This window comes from Terrapene carolina, unplaced genomic scaffold (genome assembly GCF_002925995.2).
Source record: "Terrapene carolina triunguis isolate 2854851 unplaced genomic scaffold, T_m_triunguis-2.0 Scaffold33911, whole genome shotgun sequence".
In the NCBI taxonomy this organism is placed as follows: Eukaryota; Metazoa; Chordata; order Testudines; family Emydidae; genus Terrapene; species Terrapene triunguis.
In genome coordinates, this window is record NW_020698262.1 from 9,918,504 (window position 1) to 9,926,705 (window position 8,202).

The 8,202-nt window shown below is 42.1% G+C and overlaps 1 long non-coding RNA gene across 1 annotated transcript; it reads left to right on the forward strand.

Moving 5' to 3' along the window:
* The first annotated feature begins 1,053 nt into the window (after window positions 1-1,053).
* On the forward strand, window positions 1,054-6,830 carry LOC113409594. The gene is made up of 3 exons (XR_003370556.1): window positions 1,054-1,241; window positions 2,391-2,460; window positions 6,728-6,830. It is a non-coding gene; the product is annotated as an uncharacterized LOC113409594 (long non-coding RNA).
* The last annotated feature ends 1,372 nt before the right edge of the window (window positions 6,831-8,202 follow it).

Consider the following 8,202-nt stretch of genomic DNA (forward strand, 5'->3'; position numbering starts at 1 on the left):
TCATCAAGGGATCACATTTACAAATAAGATTAAGAAGTGAAATAAAATCACGCTAGAAGGAGATAACTCACTCGCTGGCACAGAGCTCGAAGCTGAATTGATCTCCTGGCACATGTGCACACTCTTACGGCTGCCAATAACACCCAGCAATTAGTCAGAGCTAAAATACACAGTGTTTATAGTCAAGGGTTGTAATGAAATCAACATCTTCTCTCATGAAGGGAACTTAACCCCTGTGTGTTTATTTAATAGCACAAAAAAAGTCCCCCCAAGGATCATGTCAGAGAACTGCATAGTGAAATATTGGTTTTGATCTGAGAACGATTTGGTATGCAACGTCTACATAACTTCTTTATATCGGTATCTGCCAACAACAGAAAATCATTTTTTTAGTTTGCTCTAGTAGATAGGGCCCTGGACTGGAACTCAAGAGAGGGGGGTTTTATTCCTGGCTTTGACCCTGACCTGCCGTGTGACCCTGGACAAGGCATTCATCTTTCTGTGCCGGTTTGCCCTCCCACGCTTTGCCTGTAAGATCTTTGGGGCAGGAGCTATCTCTTTCTATATGTTTGTACAGCCCCTAGCACAATGACAGCTCTAGGTGCTATTGGGATATGAATAATCCTATTAAGATCCACCCTATTTGAACCTTAACAGAAGAAGAGATTTCCCCTCCCCCTTTGGCAAATTACTTTACATACATGGAGATATACCTATCTCATAGAGCTGGAAGGGATCCCGAAAGGTCATTGAGTCCAGCCCCCTGCCTTCACTAGCAGGACCAAGTACTGATTTTGCCCCAGATCCCTAAACGGCCCCCTCAACGATTGAACTCACAACCCTGGGTTTAGCAGGCCAATGCTCAAACCACTGAGCTATCCCTCCCTCCTTATATAACATTTACATTTCCTTCCACTTCTGCCTTTCCTAATGAACTTTGCACAGTTTGTGTAAACAAAGAAATGAGATATGGCAGTTTGAGGTGGGGGCGAGCATAACACATCTATATCAACAGTGTAGTGGGAAACACTGGGTGCTGTCAATAGCCTGAGATGAGCGATGAAAGGTTCGGGATATATTCCAGCTATGTTAATAGGCAGCTTGTTGGTTTGCTTACAGAATCCTGAGCTCAGACCTAAATTCTTTTGACTTGTGATTCAGAAGCAGGAAGGATTGCGTGGGAATAATGAAGTGGAAAAGCCAAGAATGGGATAAATACTGGTGTTTGTCTCCACTAAAAGGTGAGATGAAAGAGTTTTCTACCTGCCAAAAGGTGAGTTCAATAATTTAGCTGTCTAGGGATCAAGTTTTAAATACCTAGACTCCTTAAAATCTAGCCGGGTTGATTCAGCCCTTCTCTCTTCCAAAGTAAATAAAGGGTGATGCAATTTACTATGTATGGGTCTTTCAGCAGAGATCGCATGAATCAAAGTCCTATGGGACAGATTGCGCCCATATGGGTCTGAATTGCCTCAGGGGAAGAGCCAAAGGGGCATTTTGCTTCAGGTAGGCATGATGCCTGCTCTAGTGTCCCAGGGTGTAGGAGGTGTATGCCCAGTGTTACACCTCTTAAGTGGATGTAGACTGAACGCCCCTTCACAGTTAGCCAGCTTTGCTGGGGGAGTGCAAACTCACAGGTCTTCTTTAGAGTGGCTTGTGTCCCTCTGGGTGCGAGCAGATACTAGTTCCTGCACTCAGGTGAGGGACCAAGTTTGTGGAAAGCCATTAGGGGCACAAAGACAGAGAAAGCTTCTTAACCCTCCCCTCTGTGAGCCACAATCCAGCTCTTTAAAAGCAGATGTTCCCTGGCAGGCATAAAAACGTGGGTGCAATCACCATGATTTATACCACATTTGTATATCAATTTAGGGCCATCATTTTCAAATACCCTGGGCAAAAGCTTGGATGCCTTTTGCGGGGGGATGAGGCAGGGGGGCACCTAGTTGAAAATGAAGCCCTCGGTTTAGTACAACCTCTGATTCCACAATTCAGCACCCAGCTCGAATCTCTTCTCACCCTTGGAGTTCTTGCTGCTTTGGGCTTCCTCCAGAGCCTTTACCCAACATCTCTCGGCCTCCTAGAGAGCTTTCCCCATCCTGGCTACATATGGAGAACTGCCAACTCCATTGTCAACAGGCAAGTTGCTGATTCGTTGAAGAGAGATGAAGAGGATGGGGCAGTTAGAAGTGTGCAAAAACAGAAAGATTTTAATGAAGAGTGCTCAGTTATTTATATTATTCTTCTTTTCTCTGTTTAGCATTTCATATTACATCCACACCTGCACCTGTTCCACTCTTCCATGTGTATGGTCTCCGTATTTCCAGCTTTGTAGCTCTCCAATTGATATTGACATTTTCTGTGTTGGATAACTCTCTTTTCTTTGTCCATAGGAGGGGGCCGAATTGGTTGCTATGGTAGATCATCTTCAAGTACTGGCTAGTTTGGAAGGGGGAAGACTAGGTGAGTGTCAGGACGAAAAGAGAGCAGGAACTCATAACAGTCAAGGTATAACATGATGAAGCCTGGACTAGGGGGGGTTGTAATTGGAATGGATGGATTTTCTGAGATATTTTGAGGAGACAACCAGCAGGATTTAGTGACCGTATCTATCCATGGGGAAGAGGGAGAAGGAGACATGGGATTCAACAATGAAACCAAGGTGGTGGAGCGGCTGACAGCTATGGAGAAGGGAGGGGGAGGGGAGGACCTCAGAGGAAAGATAGGCAATTTTGTCTTTAACATGTTGAGTTTACATTGCTGTCGCATGTTGAGGAGTAGATGTCAGAGATGTCTGGAGATGGCTAATTGTCCAGGAAATCTTTACAGCGAAAACAACGATCACTTTAGCCACTGTCAGGCCATTAATGTTTCAGTTTCTAAATAGCACTGGCTCATTTCCCCATAAAACTCCTTCTCCCAGGTCTCAATAAATGGTTTTAATCTAGTAATCATCCAAACTTTTAAGTGGTTATGTGGCAACCCCTTTATATGCGCTTCATTTCAGCTCCACATATAAACACATTGCAAATTAGCAATCAGGTTAAACCCCATTTCACAGTGATAATCTGATGCAAACCAGACACTGATTCATATGCATCAGTCAAAACAAACATACCTGTGGACCATCAAACATAAATTTCTTCCATACTGCTGCATTATAGATCGAGTAACTTGTATGTCTTTTCTTTTGCCACGGGGCTGTAACTTGGTTCCTTTGCAATAGCAGGATTCGAGAAACACTGTTAGAAGACATGGGAACAGCTTTAGGGGAAACGAGCTGGCCTAGTATTTAAAGTGAATGTAAACACGTTAAGGTCAGATTTCAGGAAGCTTTAGAGCCAGCCAATAGAGAAAAACAGGAACAAGATTTGTAGATTCTAAACCCAGAAGGGACCACTGTGATCATCTAATCTGACCTTCTGCATAACACAAGGCCTTGGAGCTTTCCTAGAATAACTCCTGGAGGTGCAGTGGGCTAATCCTGGAAACCTGGGTGCAAACTAGATCTCAGATTAGTTTCCAAATTAAAATGCATTTCGTATCTCACCACAAGCCCCATTTCTGTAAGCTAAAAAGGTCACTCGATAGTAGAACCAGTCAAAATATTTTGAAACTTTTGAAGAAAATTTGTTGCCAGCATTTTCCATATTTTTTTATTTGCTGTTTTGCAACCAACGTACAGCGTGGTCAAGATATTTTAAAAAATCAAACGGTTGATGACTTTTTTTTTTACAAGACATTTTTTTTAAAAACATTTTCACAACACTTTTTCTGCATTTTTTGACCTGCTCTACCAGGCAGCTGAGTAAATTTTAGCCTGATTGACAAATTTTGATCAGAGATATTGGAATAGCAGAACATCACAGGTCTGAATCACCTGGAATTTATGCACAGTTTTGCTGGAGGGGCTCTATTTATTTCAATGGAGTTACTGCAGAATTAATCCACAGTACGATAGGGCAATCCGGTTGTATAGGCTGTGGCTGAGGTGAATTGGCAGAGCTGTTTATGGAAAGCAGGCAGAGTACTTAACTTCATTATGCCTGGCCCAAGCCAGCCTTATTAGCCCATCAGTTTCAAAAGCACAAAATTCACAGATACATTAAAATAAGAAGTGTTTTAGGGAAAAGACAAAGATTTTTTTAAAAGTCATATGGTATTACATGGGGTAGAATTCTAACCCAGAAATATCTGAGGAATGTTTTATAGCTATATGATAAGGCCAAAAAGTATTTTGATTAGAGCTGATCAAAAAACAGAACTTCAGTCCCATGGGCGGTTCCACTACTTTGACGTTTGGACAAATCAGGACAAAAAGTCAAAATATCAACACTTTTCATGAATGAAAAATTCCAGCAAATGTTGATTCGGAAATGTGGAAGCATTTTATTCCATGTCGACGTGAACCTCTGTGTCCACATGAGCTGCTGCAACACATCATGGTAGTCTCATGCCTCCAGTGAATCATGGGAGAAGTAGTCCAGGTGGGAAGCCCAGCCCATAGGAAAGAACAAGGGCATGAGACACCCAAATTATAGCTGTCATAAAGCATTGCAGCAGCGCAGGAGGGTTCAAAGATTAACGTCAAACCAACCTGGAACAAAATGTTTTGTTTTGAAAATGTCAGCAAAATTGTCATTCCCACAAAAATTTTGATTTTGCAGAAAACACGTCCATTGAAAAACACCGAAGGAACATTCCAAAGAGCTATAATCATGAGCTATTGCTAATGAAACAGAGGAACATGCAAGTAGAACTGGGATGTAATCAGCTGAATCTGAATTAAAAGAAATATATTTGATTTAAAGTTTTTAAAGATCTGAAATTTTCATGCAAGATTATGCTAATCCACTTTCTGAACTATAGTTACCCTTGCACAATCTGTCAGATTGGAGAACAAATCTATTTCCCCCCCATTAATGAAAGGAAGCAAAAATATTCCAGGTCTACCTTATACAAATTTATTGTGGCATGTTCTGGAATCTAGCTTGAGTGATAAACACATATCCTATTATCTTTTCTTCCGCCTGCTTATTGGCAATGGTTAGTAATCTTTCAGTTATGGAAAGCCAAACGTGAGCCAGTATTTTCCATTATGGTTGTAATTTTGGCCTGTAATTTTATCACTCGAATCTAAATCCACTTCAGAAACACAATAAACTAATTGTCACTGAATAAACTGAAACTTTTGAGTGGTTTATAGAAGTGATTTAATAAAAGGAGAATAAAAAACAAATGTTAGCCACAATATTTTTGGCAAAAATGGTACAATATTTCTTTCTATTCTGCTCATTTGAACACAAGTATCCACTCTAGCTTTTAAATGCAGTCATACAGGTTTTCTTTCTCTTGGATAATGTAGCAGCAGATTTAACATTTGTCCAGTGTGATTTGACTTTTCTTTAAAGCAAAGTAAACAGATCAAATTTCTATGCAACAAAGATACCCTCTTTCTAATTTTTAAACATATTCAATGCTAAGTGTTAACAATATGGCTGTGTTCGCATTACATAGTTATAGTCATTTTCACAGTTTGCATAGCTAAACACTTCAGAGCCCACTGTAAGTTTATGTTAGGCAATAATCTGAATGACTACTGGTTAGCCTGCTTCACTTCATTCATATTAAGAAACAATATACAGAGGATATAAAGTGATCAGCTATGTTTATGCTGAAGAAAAAAAGGATTGCATAACTAGTAAACAGGGAATTTGTGTTTGAACGTTGACAGGCTTCTGCTAATCACTTATGAATGAAAATCTTTTGCAAAACCTCCAAGCACAGACAAATCTGGAAATGTCAAACAATGGAAAGTCTACGAACAGTATTTCCAGCAAAAAGCAAAAGACATTAGTAACTCTTTTATTGTGGTGGTTTTTATGTTGACACATGAAAATTTGCAAAGTATGGCTATGTGCAGAAAAAAAGCCCCATACTGATTCATAAACCAGATCCATTTAAGAAAGCAACATAAATCTGCCTATTATAAATTAATAATTAATACTGAGGCTGATTGCCCATTCTGACTGGCCTGTGCTCGGCCCAGGAATGGGGTAGGAGGGCCTTATCTCACCTTTCGGCCTGTATTCTGGGTCTGCCCAAGGACCAGTTCTATCCTCAATGTCAATTAGAGCAGCCCTGAATCTGCTCTTACTTGTGTTCTGTTGCAACAGGGGCCATTGCAGCAGCCAGAACACATTGGCCCTCTAACTATTCCTCTCTCACCTGGCTGCAATCTTGGCACACTCCATATCAGAAGGGCGGCAAGAGGAGGTAGTTTATAAGAACATAAGAATGGCCATACTGGTTCAGACCAATGGTCTGTCTAACCCAGCATCCTGTCTTCTGACAGTGCCCAGTGCCTGATACTTCTGAAGGAATGAACAGAACAGGGCAATTATTGAGTGATCCATCCCCTGTCATCCAGTCCCAGCTTCTGGAAGTCAGAGGTTTAGGAACACCTGGAGCATGGGGTTGCGTCCGGGACCATCTTGGCTAATAACCATTGATCAACCTATCCTCCATGAACTTATCTAATTCTTTTTTTATCCTAGTTATAACACACAACCTAGGTTTGTTACCAGAGGGGACTGTTTCTGCCCCTTTATGTGATTGAAGAAGTGTAAAGGGGCCAGGACAGATAACTGACCCCACAGCCAGCTCCGGATAGTTATTTTTCCTCATGTTTATGCTGCTATTGAGTTTCTTTCCTTTGATTCCATTCTAGCCAACATAGATTTTCATACTGCACCATCACTATGGTATCTGAGCACCATGGAATGGAGAAAAACAGACAAAATGAGGATGAATGTCTCCCCCCTTCCTTCTAACTCCTGGAGGTGCATCTGAGAAGTGGGTTTTTTACCCACGAAAACTTATGCCCAAATAAATCTGTTAGTCTTTAAGGTGTCACCAGACTCCTCGTTGTTTTTGTGGATATTGACTTACACAGCTACCCCCTGATCCTGGAGGTGTAGTTAGTTGCAGGAGGGGCAGGATGTTTGCTTGGTTTTAGTACAGTCATGTGTCCATTATTGTGGAAGAGCCAAATCAAAGATGTGGGTTTCCTTAGGTCTGTGGACTTGCTCAACCCCTGTGGGGGGGCACTCTGCCAGGAAAGCTCTATCCCCGGTTCCTACATGTCTAAACCTTGCTGCTGAGGGTTCCATTATATCCAATGAACGTCACGGTGGGTTCTGATCAGGCGGTCTCTGAGGTAGATGGGCGTTCATCTCAATAAGGCTTTAAAGATCAAGACTAGTAGCGTGAACCTGACTTGGTATCCTATGGGAAGCCAGTGTAGAAACCAGAGCACCAGAGTGATGTCTTTGTATCGACCAGTGCTGTTTAGTTGGGAGGCTGCAGCATGTTGTGCCAGCTCAATCTTCTTCCAGGATTCCTAAGTATAGCACTGTTGCGGTACTGAAGCCTGAAGGTCATGCAAGTATGGATTACAGTTGCCAAGTCCACACGTGTCAGGACTGGGAGCTATATGAGTATCCAGTAGTGGGGGGAATTCAACGTGATTCTGAGGCTACATCTACACGATGAGCTAGGGCTGTGATTCCCAGCTCGCGTACACATGCTAGCATGATTAGAACTAGTCGTGTACCCGTGGCAGCACGGGCAGCAACCGCACGGCTTAGCCATGCCAAGTACATACCCACAGGCTCAGGTGCTTACCAATGAGCTTAGGCTGGGCAAAGCCTCTTGTCCATTCTGCAGAGAAGCAACCCCTCTCCTCCCGATGGAACATTCCAGGGGAATCTTAGCACGTCTTATAAAGAGTTCCTCGTCTCTGCAGCCCTGATTCAGCAAAGCACTTAAGCACCAGCTTCAGTGCTTTGCTGAATCAAGATCTGTGTGAGCTTTTATCCTTCAGTGCAGTAATTTGGCCTATGATTTTCAGACCAGCACAGCTAAAGAACATGCCCTGTGATCTGATTTCCTTTAATGGCCAGGTGCTTTTAATAACGAACTGCCAACTGCGACTGGTATTGCAGCAAATGGTGCCTGGAATGAAAAGGGAGGGGGGAGGGAAGTCAATGAAACAGAACAGATAATTTTGCAATTTAATTTTCCATCTTCTCTAATAATGGTACCAATGTCATGGTTGATGGATGAAATTGCTACAGAAGGCTTCTTAAGATTAATTCCCCTCCTATAACTACAGCTGTGTTTTTCCAGAGCACATCTTTACTC